Source organism: Drosophila biarmipes, chromosome 2L (assembly GCF_025231255.1).
Source record: "Drosophila biarmipes strain raj3 chromosome 2L, RU_DBia_V1.1, whole genome shotgun sequence".
NCBI classification, from domain to species: domain Eukaryota; kingdom Metazoa; phylum Arthropoda; class Insecta; order Diptera; family Drosophilidae; genus Drosophila; species Drosophila biarmipes.
Window position 1 is genome coordinate 16,203,456 of NC_066612.1, and position 13,961 is coordinate 16,217,416.

Here is a 13,961-nt window from a genome sequence, read left to right on the forward strand (position 1 = left end):
CCCTTTACTTTCTATGATATCCCGAAAGCCTCCCCAAAATTTCAGCCCTGTTTTTGTGGCAGCTTAGACGCGCTTACGTTGGCTGATCAAAAAAGCATCTTTCTGGTAATTACGGTCTGCATAGCTCAACTTTAACTACTTTTTGGGTAATTAAACAAATCCGGGAAAGTTTATTAATTCTTTTGTCATTTCCTTTTTGTGCCGACGTCAATTTTGGCCCAGTCGAAGTTATGCTCCCCGTTTTTCAGCCCACTTGCCACCTGTCTCTGCAGTCACCTGTTTTTGGCTGTGGCGCGATAAAAAAATGGCAAAAAGCACACATCCGGCGGACGTGTAATACGGGATTCGAGCATAACTTTCGGGGGGGCCAACACCAACTCAAATACACAAACAAACGGGGAAAATACCCAAAGGGCTGCAGTTGGGTTATTTTTGTTTTCCTTCTGCTCAGGAGAGATTTTGGCATGTGGCATATGGCATATGGCAAAATGTATGTGTGTTTGTATGACAACGCAAACTTTTTGGCAGGTGGGTGGTGTTCCTCAGGGCGGGCTGGGTGGTGCTGGTGGACATGTCGGATATTTTAACGAGAATAACACAAGTTTTCGCCGCTCGCTAATCCATTTGCTTGCCCCGCACGCATTAAATGCATTAAGTTTTCCGCTGAAACTTTCCTCTCGGCGGAGTGTGGCGCTGATTTTTTTATAATTGAATTGTACGGCAGCAGGCCCTTTGTTTTCACTTGGAACTACTCGTATTTGCACACTACTTGGCTCGATGTGCCGTCTCGCTTCCGCACACTTCCCGCCTCCTCGCACCGCCATTCTGTATCTGTGTTTCATGTGGAAAAATCTAATTACTTGGCTGCTGTTTAGCTAACTGCGGGCAGCAGCACTCAGACGGCTTCCCTGCCGTACGTGTGTATTTTCTTTGTTTTTATTGCCGGCGAACGTGGCGTATGCGTAATATATGCGCGATGCGGCCTACGTGGCGCATGGATTTTCCCCGGTGATACATTAAGTGCTTATAATTGGAACGAACGAACGAGCGAACGGATGCGCCGAGTAACTTATGATGTTTACACATGACTTACGAATTGTTTACGTCGCTGGGTTTTTGCATTACACATTAAGCGCTAAGCAGCCCCGGCCCAATGCAGCTGACAAACACACTCGGCTGCCAGAGATGTGGTCTTGGTAATGGCCCTGGTTCCGAGGATCGGAGCTGCTGCATCTGCTGCTGTTGCTGCTGTCGCAGCCTTCCCTCGGCTTACCTCACCATATTTGTCATGCACTTGAGCACGTCGCCGTTTGTGGCAAGAAAAGGGTGGCACGGGCAGTGGGGCGGGCAAGCGCAGCTGTGACTATTAGTGCAACAAGCCGGTGCTTAGTTAGATTTTAACTGATAATCCTAATGGTTGGAAACATCTTGGGAAATTATTAAGGGATAAGCTAGGATTCACTGAAGTTGGTAAAACAAAGCTTGAACGAAACCAGCTTAAACGTACACTTTCCACTTCAATATTGTGATTAATTTAACATCATTCTAAAAACTCAATGCAATCAACGAAGTTTTACTAAGAGCCGCTGGGCAAAGGGGCAAAGAAATTAGCAGGAATAGGTGTGAAAATTCATTAGACTACAAAACTTCCCCTGTTTGCAATCCATTATTTAAGAATATTCATAGCGGAATTTATGCACTGCGTGGGAAGCGAGGAATTAAAAATGCATGGCCTACGCTTATTAAATTCTTCCCAAAGGGAGGATGGCAAATCTTTCGAAATATTTCAAAACATTTTAAGCTAAATTTAAATTAATTATAGCAGAGTTTCGCTGGTTTCATTTCTGGTTGCCGGGGAAACTCGCGGCCGCTTCGAGCTGGAAAATTAATTACATGCAATGGCGGCACAAAGTCCTCCGCTGATGGAGACTTGCTTGCTATTTCGTCCCCAAAATCAACACTCAAAGTAAACTTTGACAACCAAGAATGGGGGAGGTGTGTGTGCAAGTAGAAAGTAGAAAGTAGAAAGGAACCCAGGAAAAAAGCTGGGAAAGTACACGGGGTGTAGGTGCTAAGTGGAAGGAGCGTTGCGTAAAAGTTGTCAAGTGTTCTGTTTACTTTACTTTTATCAACATTACAAATCAATTAATTTCGTTTTATATGCCAAAGGGAAATCAATGAAAATTACATCAAATGTGACTGAGTTTCTCCTCCGCCTATAAATTGTTGTTTTTCCAAATTATTTCTGCTTCACTAGGTTTTACAATCAATGAATTATTTACTCCCCAGAGAGCTAGGAGTTTTTGTTTTGTTTGCAGCCAAAGTTTTCTACAAATTCGGTTAGCTTTCAGTGCAGTTCCGGGTGTAAAGTGGAGATGAGCTCGGATTTATAAGCAATTCAATAAAACAAATTGCTTTCATTGATAGAGTTCAATCAGTGGCCACCTGCAGGGTTTTTCTGCAATCCATGACTGTGCAGTCAATTAATTTCCAATAAAAAACGCCACGCGACTATTTTTCTGGTTTTCTTTCACACGAATTGAACGAGAAATAAATTAAATTATTCCAAATCTAAGCTTACCCAGTGATTATTTTTTGTCTGCGTATTCCCAATGGTAATCCGAGCTGGCCGATTGTTTATGCCATGCATTTAATTAAAGCATTTATTTCACTGTCACAGTCACACACACGAGCACTGATATTTATGTAAACACAAATATACACAGACTTTTTCCCCGCGGCTTTCAATGTTTCAGAAGCCTAAACTATGTAAGCATTCTTTTATACTTTATGACGAGATTAATTTATATTTGCTATTATTTTAATGCATGCTCAATTAAGCGGCGCCAGCACAAACACACAACTGCACAGGGCTGTATAATTTTGAACGTATATATATGGTAAGCGGAATACGCCGCACTTTAATGCATTTATACCATCGATTTATGGCTATTGCCGTTTGAAATTTTGCCATTTGCTATTTATTGCATTTTATATGCAATCCGCCATTTTGTTGTCAATAAAATTGCCGCTGCTTCTTGCCGTTTGCATTTTGATCAAATTGCTGTATGTTTCCGATTAACATGGATTTGGGTCAAACGAATCCCGATTAAGTTAAGTTTTTATCACTGGTTAAATAAGCATATGCTATTCTTTTTCAGTTTATCTAATTAGGATTAATTTGAATCAGTTGCCTGCATTCAATGTTACTTATGAATCACGCACAAATCTGAAAAAACTTTTTTATCGCTGTAAGCGTTTTGATTTTTATTATGATATTGTTGTGTCTTTCTGTTTTTGTGACATCCAATTTTTTAATTTATTTAAAATAAAATTTATTGTGGCTATTTGAATGGTAGGCTGTTGGCTACCACTGATGCACACCCCCTAGTTTAAAAAATCTTCTTTTATTCTGGGCTTTATGCTAGTATATATTTCACTGTTTAATTTATATATTTTTTAAACGTTAGTTGTTGGTTTGTCGGTCGGTTGGCAAAAACAATATTTTCACTTTTTATGCTTTTGTTGGGCAGAAACCATTCAACAACCCTTGATTGGCTTTCAGTTTGGTGTTTTTACGGCTTTGATTTCCACTGCATTAGCTTTTGGTATTTGCTTTGATTTCAATTTGCTCTAATCCTTGTTTTATTTTGATTATTGATGGTGGGTAATTTGATTTTTGTGCTTTTTTAGGGTGATTTATACGTTCACTTGACAGCCACGCCTTCGGCTAATTAGCAATTGGCTCCTCCACCTTTCAGATGATTTCACCGGGGCCACCAGAAATCTGGCAACAAGTCAGGCACCAATCACACACTTCGCCGGCCCTATTTTTCCACGGCCTCAATTTGACGTGATTTCGACTGACAGGACTGTCAATTATGGACACTCGACTTAGCAGCAATTGCGGAAAAATCAAACAGAAAGTGTGCCGGTAAGCCACGACGAATTCACGCGATTTCCTGCGAGGGTGCAAAGGATGCGCCTGTCGAAAGCTGAGGATACTGTGTGTTGTGCTCGCTAACAGCAACGCCGCTTGACTGACTCTTCTGGGATGCTGCTGTCGTCGGCCACTCCGAATAAGTTCTTGGTCAATGTTAACAGAGCGACACGAAGTTCGAATTGTTTGTGGATCGCAAGGGAAGTGCGCATGTCCTGGGCGTCCTCGCTCTCGCCACACATCCTTTTTGTTCGGCTGACACACTTTTCGCGTTCGCATTGCTGTAGGTTAGTGCCTCGTCGTCGCCTTAAGGCCAGCACTTCGAGGGCTCAAGCCCTACGTTACTTAATATGCCAGCCACCTTTGGCTCCAGACTCATTTCATGCTGGGGGTCTGGACTTAGCATGGCATAAATGATTTATTTGGTGTTGCCGCAAGTTTTCATTCATCTTTAATTCGGCCCCGATCCCCCAGGCATGGGGCCCAAAAAACCCGGCATGCACACACGTCTCGCCACATTAAACTGCAGGTCAGTGTGATTTGGCCATTTGTCTGGGCATTTCTCGCATTTCGGGGGCAAGGGAACTAGGCAGGGGGTTTCCCTGCGGAGAGCTGCAAATTCATTTATGTTAATTTCGCTTGGTTAGACTTCTTGGCCGCAAAAACCAGAGTCGGCTTCGGGCCGGCAGACACATTAACCAAGGGCCCGTGCTTGCCTGCTTTATGTACTCCCGTCTGTCAACACACAACGTTGCGTATGCGTTATTTTAATGAGGTTTTTCTTGTGCCTTGAGGATTAGTTTTATGATTGGGCATATTAGTCAAGATCCTGTGAGTGTGTTTGTTTGCACCATCAAATGCTTAATTATGCGTACATCGTATTTCTTCCGAGCATCAAATATTTAGCAGCGCCAATGGGGAGGACAAGTTGGGCCAAGAAAGCAGAGGTGATTACGGTTGGGAAAGCAGAAGTCGAAGTCATTATTATCGGGGCTTGTTGAGGCTTGTAGATATAAAAATAATTAAAAATACAATGATTGCATTGCGAATAAATTTTATCTGCAATCAACCTATGTAAAACACCGACATTTGAGCTAATCTACTTACCCTTGATAACTAACTAGGTTTAATATCTTATTATAAGCGAGGCTTGTTGGGAGAACACAAATATAGTTATAATGGGGATAAAAATAATAGATATTTAAAAAAGAAATATAATATCCACAATCAGTCTATGTCAAATTGACTTTTTATACTCTTTACGTATTGGTTATTAGGAAATATAATTAGAAATAGGAAAAAGAACGATCACTTTGATATAACGAAATTTGAATTTGCTAATGAATTTAGGCATTTTACGTCTTTTTGGTAAGCTTCTTAGCCTAGTGAATTTCCTAGGTTTAAATCTGTAGCCATGCCAACGAAGTTTGCTCCCCCAAACATAAAAGCTATTCCTCAGTAGCCCAAAACAGCTTAGTGAAATTCATTCTGATCCCTTTCGCCGTTCTCCACTAAATAGCACGCAATCGGGAGGCCAGCCGTCCGCCGAAACGCGCATTCATAACTCAAAATGGCAAACTAATTTACGCCAGACTTATTATCTTCCCGGTGCGGCAACGTGTGGCCTGGTCCGTCCACCCGAGGACCTCTCACAAAGCCCCGCCATCCTTTGGAGGCGTAGTCACCTGGGCCCCGGGCACAAATACATTATGGCGGGGGTGTGGGATGCTGAAAGTAGAGGGGCTTTGGGAGCACGAGGCGGTAATGCCAGAAGAGCACGTGTGCGCCAAATGCATTCACCTCGCGATGAGCACAGACACTCCCAGGGACAGACATCGAGACGCGGCTGCAGATACAGATACATATGGAAAAACCTATGCAGAGACGGGGTCTTGCTATTCTACACTTGTACTTGCTATGAGATTGCATGCGCCTGCTAAGCATGCGTGGCAGGCGACAATAGTTGCCGGAAAGAGGAACAAGTCCTTAGGGTCTCAGATGAAGGTGACACACTCTACTGTTGCTTTCCGAAACTATATTTGAAAAAGAAAAATGTGCTTCCTTTTTAACGAGATACACTGTCTGTACATGTAAAAGATACTTCTTTAGGAGTTTAAGGAATAGTTTCCTTTGACTTTTATTATGTTTATATGTGTTTAAAAAGATAGATATTTAAAGTAACCTACGTTTGAAGCTTAGACGGTATAAGCTTTGTAAACCACTTCCATTAATTTATATCTTTTGGAACATGCAAATGCAGCTTGTCTGAGAATAACATCTACTTCGCAGCTTCTTTGCATTTTATGAACTCTTTAAGATGCTTATTTTATCCATATGCTGGAGGACTAGCATCCAGCCTCTAGGATCCCCTTCCCCGGAGTGACAAAAATAGCTGCAGCAGTCGAGGAGCCAGAAATCGCATTCACCTGCCCCGTTGCCATGTGCCCGTGCAGGTGTTTTGTCATTTTAGCGCCGCAGACGCCATTGGGGCGAGCTCGACTTGAACAGATAAGGTTCATGCCCGCCAGACCCGTTCTCCAGGCTCCGGGCTCTTGGCTTTATTTACACTTGAGCGAATTGTTGCGCATTTTCGAGGCTGCCGTGCGGACTGGTGGACCGGTGGACTGGTGGACTCGTGGACTCGCAGACTGGCAGACTGGCAGACTTGCAGACTTGGAGCCACGCAAATGAGTGTTTTGGGTGCCAGGCAACAATGAGAAACACGTTGCCCCAAAACAATACCGACGAGAACAACGGAGACAACGACATCGCAGCCGTTGTCTTGATGGAAAGGTAAAGCATCTGGGGCTGCACCAAATGAGTTGCCATTTGATTTTCAATGGCATGTGTCTGCTGCCAAGGCTGTGACATGTCGCGTGATGTGAATTGAAGATGCTATCGCAAATGTGCATTAATTTGTCAGGGCTTTGGCAAATGTGCATGCTAAACCCGAATTTGTCTGCGACAGCAGTCAAATGCGTGAATAATGAGTGAGTGGATTGGAGTGGAGTGCCATATTCGTTTGCCGATGGCAAGTTGTATCTGGCCGGCTGATAGGTGAGGGGGATTTGTGTGACACATGAGATCCTTGAAAGATTTGACAAGAGATCAAAGGAGACTGTGCGACACAGAGATTTTGAATAGGTTTGAGGTCCATTTTGAAGCTATTGAAAGACTGCGGTAAATGTAATTTGTAGAAAATAAATATAAAATAGGTAACTATATAAAACATTTTGTTATTCCATGATTGTATCATTAATTCAAAATAAAATTTAATTAAACTGAACCATTTTATTTATTTAAATATTCTTACAGCTTTTCTATTCAGTCAAAATTTTGTAAAAAAGAAAATGGTTTAAACCTCAAAAACCCCTGCACATTTCCATCCTCATTATAAGTAAAGCTCGTCTTACTTAAAATATTATTCTTTGCCGCATATCATTATCAGCAGCGTTGCATACTAAAAACGCGAGTTTATGACCTGTAAAAGTTCTATCACGATTTCCCTTCCCGCCCTTTATCTAATTTTTATTTTCAATTTTTCCCTTGCCCTTTAATTCAAAAAATTTTCCCTCTGCACTTGAGCAGGCAATAAAAATATTTTAATGCAACATTTTTCGTTTTCCCTTGTTTTCCGCCACTCGAATGCCCGCTCTTAACGGCTGGCCATTAAAAGGGCTGCCAAGCACGTGAACGAAAAAAAGAAGCCGCACAAAAAACCCACACAATATATCAAAAAGGTACAACAACGACGGTCGAAAACGAAAAATCTCTAATTTTTGGAAATTCCCTGCTGCTGAAGTTTTCATTTCGACCGGGCTCCGAGCTTCCGTGGAGCAAACGTGAATGGCGAACGTGGCCATAAACTAATTGAATATTTTAGGGCATTATCTATGCCATTTATTGTTTGAGTTTCGCCTGGCTGGGTTTCATTTGCAGCTGTGCGCCCGGAAAGGGACGAGGTGCCCCTGCGCCGTAGCGAAATCAGCGCCGGCTCCTGATTTTATTTATTTATTTATTCGCCGACTCCCTCTTTTTACTACATTTGGCCCGCTTTAGTTCCGTTCCGTGTCGTTTCATGCCCCTGGTAATCTGTTTGAGTTTCGTTACTCCTCGTGTATAATTTTTTCCGCCACACATTTGGCCCGCCCCCAAGGCGGCCCCCGACGATATGATACCACCCGACTTTCCTTTTTCCTTCACTCGCTTCCGCTTTCATCTATTATGCTTTCATCATCTGGTAAAAAGACTTTAGTCACCTTGTTCCCTTTTTTGGGCTTGTCTTCTGCGGGATTTGATTTTCCTCTATTTGATTTTCGGGCACAATTCCATTTGACTCCATTACGATGCTTTTAATGGCTGTGTAGGGATTAGTGCCACTAAGCAAGCTGCCTAACAGATTGGATTATCATTTTGTTATTGACCTAATTATTTACTCAATACCATTAAAGTAGTAAAATTAATAAAGCCTTAAATAAATATGAAGGCCATTTAATACAAATTAGGAACGCCGCAGATGGGTAATGAAATGATAAATGCAGGTATTTGTTTATAAATAATGCGAAAGCTATTTATTACTAGCTGACTTCATCAGTTTAACTAATAATTAATAAATAACATATATTTATGTGTCGATTATTGTTTGAAGTCTTGCACTCTTAACATGTTTTCAAGGAGTATTAAACGAAATCTTTAAAAATTCCGGGAGAATTCCTCCAAATCCGAAATGTAAACAAGAAATCATTTAAAGCAATTTTCGTTAACTGGCTTGTCATTTTCGAGCGGAAAAAGTGGTCGAATGACATTGCAAAAGGCCCAAAGCCTTTGGACTCGGCCAACTGGGGATGGCGAGGGACAAATGTTGCTGCAACTTTGCGCGGAATGATAAAAATGGCAAAGGCTGCCGTTCGGGCTCGCGGAGCAGTGGCAGTGGCAAGGAAAAAAGATGGCCAACTGAAAGGCACGAAAATCAGTGGGCAAGGGTTTTTTTTGCCGTCCCAGGGCAAGTTCCCAAAAAGCAGCGCCAAAATTGTGCTACAAAAATTGCATTTAAGGTATGCAATAAAATGCCATGCATACATTTTGCCCCTGCTGCGCTTTTTGCACTCCGGCTGCGAACAAAGAGCCCTGGCCGGAGAAAAGGGAGGAAAAAGTCCATTGAGGCACAAAATAAGATTATTAACATTGTTAAAGCGAACGAGAGCAGGAAGCTCGGGGTCTGGGACGTTCGACTCGGATGGCCAAATAGCCAAGCCTTCTGATGATTGGCTTTAGCCAGGACAACAAGCGGATGTTTTTTCACCATCGGCTTGTTATTCTGTTCGGTTGAGGCTCGTCTTCCACACCCAAATGCGGAAACTGTAAACTACAAAAAATTTATTTAAGGAAGCTTTCAACGGCCGCACTAGCAGCAGCAACAACAACCGCGTTGGGAGGAGTAAAAATGGAAAATGGCAAACAATTTAAGAAAACCATTTGTTGGCTAAGCCCTGAGGGTGGCCAAAAAAAATGATGCAGTGCTTATGAACAAGTTGTGGAGTTTAAATACCCTGGGCAGTATTATTTTTTTGCTATAGAAAAAACAACATTTTAATTTAAATATTTAAAGATCAGCAAACTTAATATATAGTTTCTTAACTACCTAATATCTAGTGGCATTTTTAAACCAAAATGAAGCAACAACTTCTACAGCTTGAAAGTTTTAACTTTGGAAGTTTAAATACCTCTTGGTAGAGTACCTCGCAGCCAGCAATAAAAAGGGAAGGAGTGAGGCAACAGAATGGCAAGCTAACAACATTTCGGGGCAACTCCCAGAGTTGACTTTCGGTGCTGGTTTTGGGGTAGTCCTGGTCCTGGACCTGGTCCTAAGACTGAGTCTCTGGGCCGGAGCCTGAGCCTGAGCCGGGGCAACTGATAACTTCCGGCCAGCAACAACATCATAAACAGCCACTTGGCACAATGAAATGGCTTTCTCTTGCCCTCTCTCCCAACTCCTGGCTTCTTCGTCTCCTTTTCCGGCCAAAGGACTCGACTTGGTCTATGCAAAAGCTGCCAAGATGATGGATAGAGAGGCGAAAGGCTTGCACTGGCCAGTTTAGATGATGTCTCGGCGGCTGCTCTTTTTGCTACCATAAATCGTGAGGGAGCCGGGCGAGAGACATATGTCTAAGTAGTATCATCTTTGTGCATGTACCTTTAAATCTTCTGGTTTTACGCTCAATATGCTCGAATTCCCCACCCCAATCCCACCGTTTTCCCCCCACTGTCATGGCCCCGAACAGGGTTCATTTGTTAGTGTCGCCGTTGCACTTGGCTGCGGCTTCCCCGTACTTAGGCTAAGTCCTACATATCCTTTTAGCAGCAGATCCTGTGCCCCACACTCTCACACACACAGCACTCCATCTAACTTGGTTGGCAGGGCCACATCATCTGTTCAACTAAGCCCACAAGGACTCAGTGATTTGGCCAGTTTGCAGGGGCTGCTTAATTATTTTAGACCATTACTTTTAATCTTGTCATTGAGTGGATTGTGCTGGTTATATATCGATTTTAAAGGTGCTTGAAAAGGTTTATTTACAACTCAAGCTTAAGTTTCAATTATAAGTTCAGCTAACATGAAGATACATTGATGGTTGTTTGGTTTTAATTAGAGAATATTTAAATGAAAGCCTAACGAGCGAATGCGAACTTTTTCAAAAATTGTAAGTGAAGAAGGACTGTCGTTTTCCCAGCTTTACAGAGCTGACCATCACTTCTTGCTCTTAAGTTCTTTGAGTCCTTTGAGCTCCCTTTGAGCTTTTGAGGGCGCCCGTGCTCCGGCTCTTGTATCCAATTTTATCGAATGTATCTGCTGGTTACACACTGAAATCCAATTAATGTAAATAAATACAAGGAACAGGCAGCCAGCAGGAGGAAATAAGGCAAACAAGCGAGCGAGTGCGTGGTTTCTTTTATTTTAAAACGGTTTGTTGCTGTCAAAGGAGGGTAATGCGAAATAGCGAGGGGGCAGCCCCGGCTGGGACCACATATGTGTGCCCTCAATGCAATTAACGTTACATTTGTGCGGCGTCCACTTTTGGGGCGGAGTTTCATTCCCCGTTTTCCCCCGCCACTCGCCCACTGTGTCTTCTGCTGTTGTTTGCTAATGCTTAAGCCAAGTAAAGCACGTTAATCTGCTGCAATGTGGCCAACACACTGCCGCACTAATACAATTTGCTTGGCCATTTCGCTCGCTTTCTCCCAGCTCCTTTGTTGTTTTCCCCGTTTTTTGTTTCATTTTTTTGCCATCTTGCTTTTCCTTTGCACATTTGACAGGACGAATGGCAGCAGAAAACGGCAGCCGTTAAGCAGTTTCGCCTCGTTTTTCATTGCAGCGTAAGATTTGTTTGCCAGCCCACCCTCAGACACTGGATGTTGCTCTTGTTTCCGGGGAAAGTGAGTTCCCATGCCAAGAAGTGCACGCATATGTGCGTTGGCAGTTGATCTCTCGAAGTAGCAAAAATTTGACTACTTCATTTGGTTTATTTGTACTTTAGAATTGTTGGCCAAATGAACTTAGTCCAAGAACTGGCACTAGCGTGTGCAGAAACTACTAACTAAGTGCTTTGCTTTGCCTTTATATTAAGGGAAAAGTGGGCTGAATTGAGCCTCTTCGTGTTATATAATGTAAGATAAAAGTAGATTTTCGAAATAAAATCTTATCAAATTAATATACATTTGTAACATTACTTAGCGATATTTTTAATTCAGCTTTTATATTCAACAATATTTATATGTGGGTAAAGCTTCATCGAATGTGGTCGTAAAATAGCTAAATGATTGTTTATTTTGGTGACTAGAATGTTCTTAGTACGGCCATCTTGGAGAGCATTTCCAAGGCGGTGGCTTCGTTATTTTCCATGGCTTTTTTCTTTCGGTTCCGTGCGCTTTCCCGGCCGGCAAGTGGAATTGCTAACGGAATTAGCGCACCATCAGCCATGCAATGTTGGCTCTGGTTTCCGTTCCTGTTTCTGTTTCTTCTCCGAATCCAGGCTGCTATTTCTGTGTCGGATTCTGATTCGGATTCAGGTCCCGAATCCACTCCAGCTGGAGGGTTCTGCCCCTGTTTGGGCTTCTGGAGCTGCCATCGCTATCCTTGTGCCTCGCTCTTTTGTTCTATTTGTGCTTTGTTTATTTCACTTTGGTCGTGCCGCTATCCCTTACGATTTCATTTGGCTGCACGGCTATACTTTATCCCTCTGCCTTCCCCGCTGAATCCTTGATCCTTGGCGCGGAGCTTTAAAATCTTCATGTATATTTAAATGTTATGTGGCCATTGGCCAACGTGCTCTTCTAAGAGCCCCAGCGATATGTGCAGATGGCATAATTGATTAGATGTGAAGTGCTTATAAGCGATGTGGCTGCTTTTGTGGATTTTCACCCGCGGATGGTGGTGCGATGTGGTTTGGGGAGCCAAAGAAGCCATGGCAATTGTTGAGCGGCATGTTGGATTAAGAGGGGCTTTAAGCAGCAGCTGAGTTTGAGGATTTCTCGCTGCCTGTCAGGCTGAGTGGTCTTTACTGGAGACGGGCCTCTGCAAATGGAATTTTTCTGATACCCTGGGCTTACGAATCTGTCAAATTGCTTTTCAGCGGGTATGTTGGTATTAAAAGCAGTAATTTTTATTTTTGTAAATGTAAAAAAATTATATATCTGTACGTTGGTACTCCAAAAAAATTATTTTTAAAGGTCATTTTATAAATTTTTTTTTTCTATTTCAAGACTTGTTTTATAGAAATAACAAGGGGTTTGGCAAAGGACTTTTTACTATAAAAATGTAAATTAAAGTATATTTTTCTTTTATAAAATCAAAACATTTAAAAACAATTGAAAATCAGGACTATAGCTCTTTGGCGGTGATATGACCAGGCTTCGGGGTATTTTCCAGGCCTCTCTTCCTTTGACTGGTCCTGTCTTATTTTTCGCGTTTGCTTTGAGTTTGCATCACATCCCGCGAACTGTTTGTCATTTTGCAGTGGCATGACACAAGGAAAGCGACACCAAGGACATCCGAAATGGTTTCCAAGCCGATCCCTGCTCATCCCAATCGCCGGCCCAGTACCATACCGTATGAGGCAAGTGAGCGACAGGACATCCCTTGCCATGGCTCCCCGTCCGACTGTCCAGCTTTAGTTTGAGCCGAGCTGCTTGTTATGCACGCGCTGATGAAAGACGGGTTCCATTTTTTCCCACTGGCTCCCTTCCTGATGTTTTGCTTTGGGCCTGGCTCCGGCTTACAACAACGCCGGTTTGTAGTTTCTGGCTCCCGATGTTGTTGGCAATCAAAAGCGTGTTTGGCCAACAGCTGGCATGCGCCATTCATTCATTGTACCAGGGCAGGAGGACAGGCGAGTGCAATCATTTTTATTAATTTTACCCAAAAGGGAATTTATGTGGCCGGCCGAACTCGAGGCTGTCCTCTCGGTCATTAGTTATGTGGCTAACAGGAGCCGGAGCTCATAAAAGTCCTGGCCACCATGGCGCATACATATATGCAGATCGCTCTCTGCACTAATTGGATATTTTAATTACATCGGGCAGCAAACGAACTCGAAGCATCCGCCAAAATGGCCAAATAATAACTGCTCAAATACGCATAGGAACGCAAGAAGGCACAAGTTGTGATCTACTAAAGTTTCCGTGCACTGCGAAAAATAACTCAATAGCTCAGATTAAATTTCGAAATTGCTCTCTGTTTTAAAGTACTTATTTATTTAATAATAAAAGGGCACTTAAACTAAAATCCATTTCTATTATTATATTGTGAGATAATTTGAAAAAATAATTTAAAGTGGCACGCATAAAAAGTTATTTTTTAGAACATTAGGAATAAGAATTTTTATTTAAATATAATAGTTTTCCTATCTTTTAACCACAGGACAGGATACATCCTAAAATCTGAAGATTTATTAAGCTTTAAAAACTTTTTCTTATAAATTTAAGGTGACCATTTTGTTATATTTTTTTCTGCCAGTCCAAACGT

The 13,961-nt window shown here is 42.3% G+C and overlaps 1 protein-coding gene across 1 annotated transcript in view; it reads right to left on the bottom strand.

Annotated features, from left to right (window-relative positions):
* Positions 1–4,011, bottom strand: part of LOC108033865 (putative neural-cadherin 2) — a 116,138-nt gene extending 112,127 nt beyond the window's left edge. Inside the window, exon 1 of the mRNA XM_017108507.3 lies at positions 2,582–4,011. The gene's annotated coding sequence lies outside the window, so the exon portion shown is untranslated. The remainder of the gene's footprint in view (positions 1–2,581) is intronic.
* Between the last annotated feature and the right edge of the window lie 9,950 nt (positions 4,012–13,961).